Genomic DNA, 15,111 nt, shown 5'->3' with positions numbered 1-15,111 from the left:
AGGCCACTGTTGAGCTCAGAAGACTTCAATCCCATGAGCAGCAAGTTCATCAGCATGGTACTAAAAAAGGACAGCAAGGGGTGGGAGCCCACCATGCTGCTCGTGGAACTACTCTTCTCTGCACCACAGGCCTCAGACACAATTCCAGTTTTCCATTTAGCTCCCACTTAAACTCAGGTGACAGGAGGCAGCAAGTTACACACACAAGAGATGCTCTAACTTCCTTGGAGTCCAACCAGCAATTGTGTTTTCCTAATTAGACCAGCAAGGATGATGGGGGAAACTGAACTACGCAGGGCTAAATTAAGAAAACTATAGCAAACATCCAATGCTTTGCTTAAAAACTTTTCAAAAACACTGTCACTGGTGCACAGGAAACTCCAAGATGAAGAAACCATAGTTTTCCTAGTACTTTCCCAACTTCCAGTATTGTATATGGATTATAGTCACCTACATATAGACAACTGATGAGAATCCTATTATGTCCCCAAAAGCATAAATGAAGCTACATGCACTTTTTCCCAGCCACATGCAGATTTCACTACACTCCATACATAAAATATAATTTAGTTCTCTCTGTATTTTCAGCCAATTCTTTCAGGTAAGACAAAGAACTAGGAGCCCTTACTCACCCTTTGCTCAATCTTCAAAAGATAGTGGAAATTGGGGTAAGTGTGCATTTTGCTGCACACACCAGGAGAGGATTTGATTGCCACAGTGGCAGAGTTCATGGAAACCTTAAACTTTCTGTGCTAGAACAGGATCTTGACCCTTAATTACCTGAGGCATGATTTGGAGGGCTACTATAGTAAAATTTCTCTTTTACACATTCAGGTAAGGAGAGTTAAAATTAAAATGTGCCTGCCAAGATGAAACCCCTGTTTGTAAACCCCACTTTCCTCTAAACTGGCACCTGCAACCTGTGGTATTTGCAGAGCAATTGGTTAAGCCATTTTCAGGATCAGCAATTTACCTTGGAACAAATAAAATCCACAGCTACTCCACACAAACCAACACTTAGAGGCGCATCATTCACAAAAGCAGCTTCCCAAATCACAAAGCAGCACTAGATCTGCACTGTAGAAATAGCTACAGGAGTGCCAGCAACCTCAGGAATCACTAATGATGACAAATGGCAGGCCTGGAAATTCTACAAGATGCCAGTTTATGAAAAACTGCTGAATCTCTGCTTTCTGCTAAGTGTGGCCCCTTTTTCTGTCTCCAAAAAGCAATAGGCAAAGAAAAAGGGACTAAAAATTGCTGGAGTAGGAAGCAGAGAAGATAGGAACAGCAACACAATAATGCTGTCTGGCCAAATGAATCAGGAAATGCAAATAAACTGAGTGAATCCCCCAGGAAAAACTTCCCAAAGATTTTTGTACTGAAACAGAACAATCACTCAAATAGATTGTGTTACTATTATTGACTTTTTGATTAAAACTGCACCAATATTTATAAGACTTTTGTCAATAATTTCTAATACATTTGTATGGGTTTTTTAGCTTTGTTAAAGAGGATGGAGTACCTGCAGAAACTTCTCACATCTCTTATTTCTTATGGTGCTTTGAAAATTCATTTATAGCTGATAGGCTGAATTTTCAATTGCTGTTGAGGCCCAAACCTTACTTTGAACAGCTGCTTGATAAAAATGCAACACTCCAACGATAAAATGCTACTAAATATTTTGCATTCCAACATTAGGCAAGCTTCAACAGAGGGTTACATTTTATACAGACTGAATAGAGTGAGACTGTAGATCACAGCAATCTAAGACTCAATAAACCAGCAAGTTAATTCGTTACGTATACAGGGGTACATGTGAGCTCAACAGCATTAAAAGCCACAGAAGACAAAAGCACATTTCCTGGAAAGCAATACCCAGGTGCTGAAGTACTTAAAAACCATAAAAACAACACCAAAATTAACTACAGCTGGAAAAAATCAAATGCTAATCTGATTTCGACTGAGTTGCTTTTGCTGTTGCCATTTTAGGTCAAGTCAAAAATCCAAACTAGGTAATAATCATCAAAATATCAATCATAATATTATTATTGAATTATTAATAATCAAATTAATGGGATAGATCTGTTGTCCCTGAAGTATTAGGCAATCTTATAGCCTTCCCCAGCCATAAAGTGCTCTTGAATTAAAATAAAACAAAACAATAAAAACTAAAAGCACCACACACACAAAATAAATCAAATATAAACACTCAGTGTTCTGACATTTGATTTTGAGACTTGTTTCAAATGGCAAAGACAAACAAGTTCATCTTTACTCTCAGCCTCTCTGCCAAGTTTGAGAATCTGAAAATACGTTTCTTTGTAAAATTTTTAATGTAAATATTAAAAATTTATTATGTTGCTGTCATATGAAAATGTCATGAAATTTAAAACTAACTTTTAAAAAACCTTTAAAATATTTCAAACTAACTCTTTATAAACAGCATCACTAACTTTATAGTATATAGATATAAAAAACTGTTTTAAATTAACTGGCAAATTTAAGAGGAGGAGTGGAAATGCCAGCATTAGGGATGAAAGAACTGAAATTCAAAAACACGATTAAAACTTGAGAGAAAAAAAAAAAAAAACAACCCCAAAAAAACCTTAAAAAAAGTAATCAATGCAAGCTCCACTTCTACCACGCAGCAAAAACCTCTGTTGGGTCAGCCCAGCTTCTGAGGTTTTCTAAACCCTCATCATTAAAACAGGCCTGAGAGAAAATGTTACTTGATTTTGCATTGAGTCTTCACAGAGAAACTTAGCAAGTGGAGAAGTATGAAGGCACTTTTTTTTAAAAAAAAGCATTTTACTCAAAGCCTTATGGAAAACAAAGCTTGAAAACTCATAATTCTTGAAACCCTCTGAACATGAAAGTCTGATGCTTGCAAGATACCAGGCACCACGGGGCTGGCCTATTTCTCCTGAAATACACAGCAAATTTAACCTTATCAGTATTCAGGACCAACCCTAATAGGGAGAAGAAAGATGTCATAGCAATAGAAGAAGAGGAGATAAAAGGAAAGCAGCGAGGAAGAAAAGCACATCACGTCTTAATTGAACTGGCGATGAGATAGGGATGGTTGATATGGCCTGGAGCGATGGGAAAACATTTCTGACAGTGCAGCGTGCAAGCCAGGCCAGGGATTCTCCCCAAAACCTGTCACTTCCCGAGGAAAACTTCAGCAGCACTCAGAGCACAGCAGTTGCTGAGTGCTTGTTAAAGCTGAATGAATAATTTGCCACAAACAATACGTTTGACAAATTTAGCCTCTCTCTCTTTTCATCGTGTTCCTGGAACACCATGAATGGAATTGCATTATTCAGATGTAGCTGAATTTCTCTGCGGCGTTTCCCCACGTAGAGCTCAGCTGCCTGTATTCAGAGAGATGCTGAGCTGTGTTCAAAAAAGACAATCTGGTACTTTTCCTTTTCCTGACTCGATGAACAAATGTAACCTACTTCTGAAAACAGACATGCACAAGTACTTAAAAATTGATTTCCATGAGTAACTGGCTATATGACACATTCAGTGAGGAAAAAAGAGGATTTAATAAACATGAGGAGGAATCCCTTGCACACTAATACTTAAGTTTACTATACAAATTTAGCTACACCAAAACCAACACACATTACCATATGCTAAAAGATCTTTCTCATAAAACTCACATTTTCTGGCTGTTCATGAAATCCAATAATTAACAAAAGTTTAAACAATTAGCTTAAATATTTAAGAGTTGCAGCTGCTTACATTCATTTCATTGTACAGTATTAATCCACATCCCACTAGCATTATTGTTATCTTTCTTGGTAAACCACTCATTTATAACCACCTAAAAAAATCCCCAAACACAACTTCTATCTCACTGTCCCCAGGATCTGCTTCTCCCACAGTATAGCAATGAGAGCACAATTACTGAAATGAAGATGTTGGCAGCCACCCAGGTGCCAGTAAGAATACAAGGGGTATTACTCACCAGTTCCTTGTGTGCTGTAATCTGCCAGTTCTAAAAACAGAACATTCCCAGCAGTGCCTGTTCCCTCCTTTTGATGCCAGATTCTTTTGTAAAATGCTGTCATCTTAGCTTAGCAGAAGCATTACTTATTTTTTAATTCCCTCTTGGTATTTTTTTCCTGTTTGCTAATGTGGACCTCTGAGATGGCTACCTTACCCCAAGAGCCTAAAACTCAGCAAATGAGCACCTAAAATCTCTGCCACCAGGAATTTAGCTGAGTGCAAACAGGGCCTAGGAGCCAATCTTTGGCATTTCTTCACCTGTGGGTGATGTGGAAGGCTTTCAAAGCCAAATCTGAGCAATAATCTCAGAAAAAAAAACCACTTTAGGCACTAGAATACTATCACTTTCGATGATGATTTGCCTGCAGATATCAGTTTTGCATTCCCCAAGCCCAGAACAGTGAGGCAAAATGCAGAGGGGTTTTGGAAAAGCTGACAGGCCAAAGGCAAATCAATCAGGGCAAGGCAAACAGAATTAGCATTTTGGGTTTAATTTAGGTGACTGGTTACATTTCCTATTCAACTCTTGAACACTTGGTCACCCTTAGCAGAAACACTTTTATTCCTCTGTAGCCTCTCTCCTGTAAGGATGTGCTTGGTCACCTGCCTTAAACATTGTGAATTTTAGAGTTATTTTGGAATAACACTAGCTGGTATAAGCAAGAAACTTTCACATGCCCTCAAAAAAAGCTGCACTGGCAAAACCAGGCCATTTTTAGTGTTGGATGCTCTCTTTCCTAGGTCACTCAGATCATCTGTTACTTGAAATATCAAACCTGGGAAAAAAGGGGTAGTATGAGGAACAGGGTTTTCTGCACCCACAGTTTCAGCTGCAAGACCACTCCTCTGGTTTCTTAAATTACTGAGTCCATGAGCCTAGTAATACCTCAGCTCTGGAGCTGCAGTAGCACCTCTGCACTCTCAGTAATTTTCTGCCTATCTGTACACAGACATATATTCAGAAAACACCTCTTTAAAACGCTGTTATTTTGCAACAACGTGAAATATATTTAAAATATAATGTGCTCCTTTCCCTTGACTGTGCATGGAATACAGTGAGAAATTGACCACACTATCAATCTTTGGTCTCTTCAGAGGTACCAGATCCTTTCTCTTACCCCACATTACTTTTCAATTCCATGTATGCACAAACACAGACAATTCCTTAGCTTTTCAAATAACCTGCAACTTAAAGTATTTTTTAATAGAACATCACCAAAAAAAACCAAAAAAAACAAAAAAAAACAGCACTAGATAAATATTCCTAAATAAACTGGCAGTAGAGTACCTTTTGTCGTGGTAACTCCTTGTCCTCTAGAGTTTCTACAAGTATGTACTCCAGTGTTTTGCTGGTCTTCAATAAATGTGTTGTACACAAGTGAAATATAAGTTATATTTCACTTGTGTGATAATATAAGAAATATAAGCTATGGCCATGAGCCCCACATGAAAGAGAGCTCAGTACAAACTCCAGGAATTCTGGAGGGACATGCTCTGTAAATCACATCACCTGATCAGCAGCAGACTCAAACTTTTTTTTTTAACATCAGTTACACTTTTTGATGGCATTCTAATGCTGACCAGAAAAGTGAAGAAAGACCAGATCGGGCACTTGGGATGAAATCTCAGAGACCATTCCTCAGTTTCACCTCAGAGCCTGGCACAGCCCCTCAGCAAAGCTCACCTCCTCGCCCTGCTCATCCTTAGAACATGGAATCAGTGAGAGTGGAAAAAGCCTCTGATGTCACTGAGACCAGCCTGTGACCTTGTCAACCAGACCATGGCCCTGACTGCCATATCCAGTTTTTCCTTTAACACCTTTGGGGATGGCAACTCCATCACATTCCTAGGTAGCCCATCCCAATGTCTCATCACCCTTTCTGTGAAGAAATTCCTCCAAATGTCAAACCTGAATCTCCCCTGGTGCAGCTTGAGGCCACGTCCTCATATCCTGTGGCTGGTTCCCTGGGAGAAGAGACCAAACCCCACCGGGCTCATTTCAGACGGTTGTAGAGGGCAATAAGGTCATCCCTAAACCTCCTTTTCTCCAGGCTGAACACCCCCTGCTCCCTCATGGGACTTGTGCTCCTGACCCTTCCCCAGCTCCATTGTCCATGTCTGGTCACACTCCAGCTCCTCACTGCTCTTCATGAGCTGAGGGACCCAGAACTGGGCACAGCACTTGAGGAGCCACCCACAATGCCGAGTACAGATAAGCTCCTGAGACACTAAAATTTCCCCTTATGCATTATGAGCACCCAGCACAAAAACACATCACTGCTGCACATCCTAAAGCATCAGTGGAGGCTCAGAAGCCACAGCCACCCCCCAGCACCAGCCAGCATTGCAGCCACCTCCACACAGGCCTCCAAGGGATGCTCAGAAAGCAAAACTCAGCCAGGATGATGGTGGAGTCACAACCAACACCAAAGAAAGCTTCAAGCAGCTACAGCTGCTTGCTGTGCTACAGTACAACCTTGTATACTCTTCATCCCACATGCATTGCACCTGTGTGCCCTCTGGTCCCTCTGTGGTTGGTCAGAACACCTGGGCACTCCTTGTCTCATTACCTTCAATGTTGTTCACCTGCTTCTCACAGCTGTAGCCCACTGGGGATGAGGCTGGGTCACAGCCCTACTCCCAATTCCCACAAACTGTGTGCCTACAAAGGCCGGGATGGGCCCGATGGGCACCTGCCCTCAGCCGTGGTGCTGCCCTAAGCGTTGGACATGATACAACAATAAATTTTTTCAGTCGGTTTTCACAGAATGGCAGAAGGAACTAGGTTGGAAAAGACCTTTGAGATCACCAAGTCCAACCCCTGCTCACCTTTGCCCTGGTGGAAGGGAATTGAATTTTCTTTCCAGGACATTGTTCCACCAGCTGAGGCCTGGTGAGACTTTAAATCTCAACAAGCTGGGAGTAGCACAGAAGATACACAAAAGGCAACAAACTTCAATGGCCATTAGTTTAATTAACTCAAACATCACCATTAAGTCCAAGCATCACCCCTGGCATTGTCAGAGGCACCTGCTCTGAGAAAAGAGAGATAAGAGAACCAAGGAATGAGGACCTAATTATAGGAAACCGGATACTGAGAACTGGGTAACTTGGGCCCAGTGATCACCGAACCAATGAATTTCTATGGGTTTTGACTATATAAGTATTTGAAAAATCTCGTAAAATTGATGTAATTGATGTGCAATGGAATGATTTCCTCAGCCCAGGCCCTGTGTGGATGAAATTATTTCTCTTGCACATTCTGACCAGAACAACATCCTGGCCAGCATAAATAATGCCTTGATTCTCCTACACTAAAAATGCTGCTGAAGGGTTTTTGGTTTTCCCTCAGTTTCAGTGACACAGGTGTGCCCTGAAGGGCTGTGAGGGACCATGGGGACAGCCAAGCCATGGGTGGGGTTCTGATTCTTTGTGGGGCCACCTCAGCTCACAGAACAGCACAATCAATTAGGATGGAAAAGTCCATCATCTAGTCCAACCTGTGACCAAACACTGCCATAGCACTGAGTCCAACCTTAAACACCTCCAGGGATGATGACTCCAACACCTTCCTGGGCAGCCCATTCCAATGTCTCATCATCCTTCCTGAGGGGTCAATGACTACAAAATTCCCCCTGATGTCCAACTCAAACCGTCTGGGATGCCTGTACCCACACTGAAGCGTGGCAGGGGGCTCTGCACCAAGTCTGGGGTGCCAAGGTGGTGCTGGGCATCGAAAAAATTAGTTGCTTATGCTTAGGAAATTGAGTTGGATGCTGGGCTCGTTTTTTTGGCTTGTCCCCCTTATGTAAAAATCATCTCCTACATGATTAACATGCATGCTACAACCTTGAGCTGGGGAAATCCAGCACGCCTCTCTGTAACATTTTAATGGCTTTGGATCTGGATCCAAGGAAACAAGCTGGCATGGCAGTAATAGAGCACAGCCATGCACAGGCTGATGTGTGCTGCTGCTAGGAAAATCCCAGCGGGTTTAATGATAAAACAGTTGTGGCCACAACCCCTGCTACTGACAATGGCTCACACAGATATCATTCCCAAGCAAATTTCTTGTGTGTAATAATGTCTGATCGTAGCCTACTGATTGCATATGAGCCTGAACTACTTCCTTGGGAGGATGTTAACAGATAGGCACTGAGCCTTGCAGTTCCCACAGGGCTCTGCAAACATCACCTTTTTCATCCTGAAGTCAGCTAAGCAGGCTGGATAATGTTACCTAATTTTATATTCAACAGCTGCAGCAAGCAGATTTGGGAAAATAAATAAATCTGTAATTATGCCTACAACTTAGGAAAGACTTTCAGGGCTGGTACAGGTCTCTGTGTTTTCTGACACCTCTGTTGTCTTTTCAGGTAAACTCTGACTCACTAAACAGAGTCACCTCAAGTATTTGATGGCATCCAGTTTTGCAATGTGTTGACATTACTTTGAGATATGGCAAGGTAAAAAAATATTAAAAAAAGGGTGTAACGCTTTAGACTGCAAGTTATTACCGCAAGCTCAAAATTCACCAAAGCAATAAAAACTGTTAAATTGTTATTACATTAAAAAAACTTAAAGAGAACAAGGTGTTTTTCTCTCATCCACAAAGAAACAAGGAGTAGAAGCACATTCTGAGAAAAAATGTTTGTGAAGTAGAATTGAGAAATTTTCAGTCAAAGCAATTCAGTCAGCTCTACTCCAGTGTAACTTCATCCACAAATCTCAAGTTACTATTTTCTTTTAGAGGAGAATACCATAAAAATACCTTATCTTCCTAAAAAGTGGAAAGACTGGCCCAAGCCTCTCACTAAGATACAAAAGCAGAAGCTTTGGCTCCCGAGACCAAACCAAAATCTGACTAATAACTATTCAGTGCAAAAATTACTCATCTGGAGTGCAGCATGATTTTCCATCCTTCAGTCAAGATCAAGCTCTTGATTATCACATACACAATTAACTTCTTGCAGCTGTGAGTGAGGTTTTCTCTAAAATTTTCCTTGCTACATTGACATACTGAAGGAAAGTAAGATAACTGATATTTCCAGCTAAATATAAAGACATTTTAAGTGTATAATGTACCCTAAAGCTGAGGAGGAGAGCACTTTAGCAGACAATTGGAGAATAGAAATTGTGCATGAAATTACAAGTCGTTTCTGTTCATTCGTTCAGAGAATCACACCTAGAAAGGGCTTGGCCACTTGTGACTTGCCTTCAGAATGTGAATTGATCCATCTATGGTCTTTTGGACCAAGCTTTGACTTTTTTTATCCAACAATCAGGAACCTGTGCTATTCAGACTTCACTATTCACACAGATCACTTCCAAAGTAACATAGGGTTTAGACATAAATCCCAGTTTTGATAAATGAAACTGTTGTGTCCCCTTTTCCCTCCCTTAGTTTTTCAAGATTTAGTTGAAATTCCCAAGCTGCAATGAAACAATTGAATAAAAGCCATAAATAACTAAAAGCCATATTGTCTTCCAGGAGCTGGATTAGCACACAAAATTGACTCTACCTTGAAAGAGTTTTTTCTCTGCATCAGTCCTGTACAGAAGGATTGTGATCCAGTTTTCCAGGCAACATTCCGAGATAGCTTCTTTCTTTTGACCACAGGCTTTAAATAGGCCATGGAGAGAAAGACGTTGGTCATTCACAGACATGTGGGTATAGATGTGAGTTTTCTCAAATGATAATTTCATATTTCGAAGGAGGGAGCGGTGGGGTTACTGAAGATAAGGTGCAAGACAAATACTTTGGTTTATAATTTTTTTAGAAGACACTCTTTAGAAGACCAGGAAACCCTGAGTATTGAGCAAATTATATTTCATAAGTATAAGGATAAATTGATATACATTATTTAAATAAAGGAGAAATATCAAGAAAATATTTGCAGACAATCTCCATCAATTATAGCTTGTTTTGTTCTATATTAAAAATCATGGCATGGAGCAATAAGGAAAAGTTCAAGTTTGTTATTCTGACAAGAGGAGTTTTTTCCTGGAAAAACATCAAACTGACTGTGTGCATATGGTCAAAACCCAACAAGATAAATCATTAGTGCTTCTATAGAATATTTAGCCTCAGGATCTCATAGTGTTTTGCAAACTTTAATTAATTCCTACATTAGTTTGGCAAGACAGGAAATAAAATGTTACCTCCAGATTGCCACCTCATCAGTAATTACAGTATCTCTTCCAAGGCTGCACACCAAACATATTCCCAAGTGAGGAGCTGCACTCAAGTGAGGCTGAGTCCCCGCTCTGACAACTGCTGAGCTCTCACAGCCATAGCAAAGCAAAGTTAAAAGTCCTGCAGATTTCTGGTTGCTCATTATTGAAAAAGAGCACAGAACCTACAAAAAACAGAATTCAAATAAACTGCTACCAAGGCCACTGGTTCTGTATTTGTAAATTCTGCTCCATACTCCCTTTATCCAACACTGTAAAGCAATTTAAAACTCCCAGCTTTGATTTGGAATTCCTCTGTATTATACACAAACGTATCTATTTTGTGGGATAGTGATAAAGAAGACTGAATTGTTTTTACTGTCATCTACTAAGAACTTTCTTAGCTGAGAGATCAGGCTAAAAGTAAAGGGGTTTATTTTTTATAAATGCTTTCAGACCTCAAAGAAAACAGAGCAAACCCCTATTAGTATAACAGTTTTTCTTTCTATCACCCACTATTCCCTTTCAAATCATCATGGGACTAGGCTCAAGAGAGGATTTCCCTTTCAGATTTATTTTTCTGATTAGCATTGACATAGTCATTACATTTTAAGGCTGATTTCTGACAGCAAATGCACTTGCTAAAATTATGATCTGTGTTCTAATGAAGAATTGACTCCAGCTGCAATGTGTATGAAATACTCCCAGTTCCTTACTCAGCTTTGACAGGCTGTGTTTCATGGGACTGAGATGTGCTCTTACTACACCAGGACCTATAAAGCAAAGCAGTCATGGTGGGAGCCCATATATTTCAGAGAAAGGTGCCAAAATCTAATAACTTTCATTCACAGAAATTCTTGTGCTAATGCCAACCAATGTATGAAACAATGAAACTGGCAATTTGACATTTTAATACAGTAAGTAGGGTTTTATAACTTTTTCTTTGCCCTTATTTACACTAATTTTTTTTTAAGTGCTACTTTTACACATTTTTTCCCTTATATACTTACTGACACAATCGTGTGAAATTTATTTCAAGATCTGAATCTGATGGAACCTGGAAAGAAGCCCTGGAGTGCAACAGTGTTTTGGGCAATAGTTAACAACATTTTAGCACAAAAATCTCAGTCAAATTAACTTTGACTGAGAATTGCCAAATTAACTATTAACAGCCTTCAGAGTTTTCAGTGAACCTTCTTCATCCCTTGCAATCATTATTTTCTGGAATAATGCCTACAAACACATCCAACTGAAACCCAAGGAACTGACTCTTCTCTTGCTCCTCTTTCATCTTTCACAAATGTAGATGGGATTAGAATTTACAGAAGGGAGCAGAGGAAGGCTAAATGTCCTCTCTGCATTTTGTCTTCTTTATGAGTTAAAACCTTCTGTAGTGTTTCAAAAAGTGTGAAAAAGGTGTTTATTTTCTATTTCTATCAAGTTCTGCTGCAGCACCATAGAAACGTTGTGTGTCCTTTGACAGAACTCATAGAGTCCATTAAAAATGTCACTTCACTTCTTCCCCAAGAAGGGGTTAGTGTCAAGTGCAGGTGTTGTTAGCCTGCAGTTAAACCCATACTTCTTTGCAAAAAAAATTGTGTAGCCAGGGGAGTTTAGACCTTGTGAATGCTCAGGTAAAAGCACCTGGTAGCACCTTATCTCTTGCAAATCCCACAGCCTCTCTCTCTTTGGGTTTACACAGTTTGCAGAGGATTTGGGAAGCATTTAGAACATGGCTTCCATGTGTAGACAACTGGTATTGATTGCTTATACAAAAAACTTCAAACAGAGAGGTAAATTTTTAAACATGGTTTTTGCTTATTTCTCTATTTTAAACCATGGATTCACTCAGGGAAGTTGTAATTTTCTCAATTCTAACAAATACCACAATGTATGTGAGACATTGTCTCAATTCTACATCAGCTTGTTAGTGCTTGATCATTAATTCTCTGATATCATTTGAGTGGAAGGTCCCCTGGTGTGTCAGCAATGTTTTCTCATATTAGTGACATCTGCTGTCTCTCTTACTTTCATTTGTGTAACCTGTGGTGTATTTCCACCTATTTCTTTCCACTAATGCAATTCTTTAGCTATGCTGCTTTAGGCAGAGCACTTGAAAATGCGGAGGATGTGCCAGGGGGTTGGCAGAATCAGGTATTTGCACAATGTTATTTTTATGTTAATCTGAAGTTTGACAAATATTCTATTTATATTCAGCAGTGCTTCTGTGTAATAAAATGTCTCTGTACATATGTGCATATTTTTGGCTAAGCAGAATACAGAATAAAAGTATGATTTATGAATAGTGCCAGATTTCTTTCATGCAATATGAAATAATCTCTAACTAACAAATATAAACAGTTCCATTATAATGCATTAAACCCTAAATAATCTACCAGAGGGAGCAGCAGGTACATATATTGTATTATATTATAGATACACCCCTTTATCTCCGCTTTTTCAAGCTGAAAATACAAACCAGCCCCTAAATTTCTGGCATGCAGGCCCACAGCAATTGCTGCACCGAGTCAGAGAATTAAATGACATTTAATATACATAGATGGGTGCAGATGCTAGGAGACAGGTATTAACTCTCATAAAGAACAAACTGCCTGTTACATAATGCAGAGAACTGGGAGAGAACAGAATTTTAGTCAGAAATAACCTCCCCACCTAAAGAGCAAAAGTCCCTCTGTGCCTGTGGTAATTTTCACTGTTCATCCGTGGACCTGTGTCATGAATAGTTTCTATTAGGAAGATAAATGAAGAGAGTATTTGTGATGAGACTACCATTAATATGACACCACTTTACATATGTTTAGTATTATTATCATTATTATTATTATTATTATTATTAGATTTGTTCTTCAGTGGTTTCCAGGCAGATGAAAGTATCCTGTGATGTTGTATTCTGCATACTGGGCCTCTGCAAGAACCCAGGTTAAAAGTAAAAATTTAAAAATGCCGTTCAATTTTTTTCTTCTTCTTCTATTTTTATTTTTATTTTTATTTTTATTTTTTAAACACAGTCATTTCTGCAGTTTGACTCACCCTGAAATCCCACAAGCTCATGGATGGGAGAAAGAGCAGGAGTGACTGGCTAGAAGAAGCTGTAGGAGGGGGAACAGTAAGTGGAAGGAACACAAAGGGAAGGTAGTTATTAAGCTGAAGAAACACTGAAAACCCCTGCAAACAAGCTTAATTTCTGATTAAAGTTTTCATTAAACTAAATTATTCATCTGTCTCTGAGAATGTCAGGGGTGACTCTTGATTTTTTAATTAACATCAGTTAAAGAAACACTTTTCTGTGTATGAGGTGAGGGAGAGAAAGGGAAAGCATTTTGGACCAGACAGGTGAGGCCAGAATTCCTGTTCTTTGGGAAGTGGCTGTTCCTTAAGGCTCTTGGGAATGGGAACTTCCCTTCCCTATGCCAGAATACATTGGCTGTAATCCCAAATCAATCTTCATCCATTTGACAGATGCTCAGGCTTAGCTGCCACCTTCTTCTAGCAGCTGTCACCTAATCACAATTTGCAGTCCATACCCAAATTGTATCCATACCCAGATTTTAGGCATCTCCAAACCATCATTCCCAGGGAATGTAGAGTTATGACCCCTGCTGTACCAGGACCACGACTCAAATACCTCCTCAGGGCTAGTGCAGGTGACAGTCACAGACTTTAGATCTGTCACCTCCATCATTTGTCAACTGCTGCCAGCACTTCCACTCTTCATTGGATCACCTCTTTCTGTGGATCCAGCATCATCTTTGGTCTTTTGGACAAAGTTAGTGCATTATAAATCTCCTCTGATTAATATTTTCACTGAGATTCTACCAGCAAGAGACAGGATTTTTCTCTCGTCTCTGGTCTCAGAAGGCTCTGTGCCCTCTCAGTGGTGGTCAGGGTGCTGCTCTCTGCATGCACAATGAAAATAATTCCCCGAAAGAGGCATTTTGGAACATTAATCCAAGTGTTAAATATGCCTCATCTTTTAAAATACGTTTCTGTAGAGGGCTTTATTGTTTGGTTTTTTTTCTTTAAAAATACCCCAATTCTTGCATAACATAAGCAGACAAGTCCTGGCCTGTCTGATCATGTTTCCTGGCTGTTCAAAAAGGGAATGAGGAAAGGAATGGAATAAAGATGAAGAGAAGTTTGAGTTTGCAATAAGAAGGAAGTGCAATGACAAATGTGCACTTAGGCATAGAAAAGGAAGGCTGCAGCAGGATCAGGTCACTGTCACAGGGGAGAGAAGTTCCAGTCTAAAAAAGCCAGAAGTTTTCCTCGATGCTCCTGCCCAGCTTCAGTTCCTGGATGATTTTTCTCTACCATCTCTGGTAAAGACATCAGGAAGCAGTCTCTTGTAGCGGTCCGCCCTGATTTTGGTATTGGTCTTGTAAATCCTAAATTGGCAGTCATGCATCTGGTTCCTTCCAGTTCTGATACAGAGACAGCACACTCCTTAAATTAGGCTTCCATTTATCTTAGTTATCTTGATTTATGCAGCGTTCTGTGGGTCATTCATCATGCAGCTAATCTTGAGTAACCTTGAGTAATATTTTAATCTTGCTGCCCCTAATTTTACCCTTTCTTTCTCAGCATTAGCCTTGAAGACTTCTCTTTCTAGCTTCAAAAAACACATGTGAAATTTTAACAGGTAGCTCATACTTTCCTACTAAATTTTTCTCCCAAAATCTTCCCTTCTTCTCAGTAGGTCTTGTTCCCCATCATGATTAAATTGAAAATTTAAATGTTGAAAATTCTGAGGTGTTTAAAGGGGCACCTCACTGTTGTGACACTGACTGCCTACAAAATCCTCTGGAAAATGCATGAAGTGTTTAAAACTTTGGTTCTTGCCAGTTTTCAAAATCTGGGTTCCTTAATTTGGGGTTGCAGAGGTGTTTTTAATAGGAGTTT

At 39.7% G+C, this 15,111-nt stretch overlaps 1 long non-coding RNA gene across 1 annotated transcript in view; it reads right to left on the bottom strand.

Annotated features, from left to right (window-relative positions):
• LOC140680301 (uncharacterized) overlaps positions 1–15,111 on the bottom strand; it is a 216,011-nt gene that overhangs the window by 199,639 nt on the left and 1,261 nt on the right. Inside the window, exon 2 of the long non-coding RNA XR_012051459.1 lies at positions 13,243–13,301. This is a non-coding gene — a long non-coding RNA (uncharacterized lncRNA). The remainder of the gene's footprint in view (positions 1–13,242; positions 13,302–15,111) is intronic.

Source organism: Taeniopygia guttata, chromosome 1 (assembly GCF_048771995.1).
Source record: "Taeniopygia guttata chromosome 1, bTaeGut7.mat, whole genome shotgun sequence".
Taxonomy (NCBI): Eukaryota; Metazoa; Chordata; class Aves; order Passeriformes; family Estrildidae; genus Taeniopygia; species Taeniopygia guttata.
This window is presented reverse-complemented; position numbering and strand designations above follow the sequence as displayed.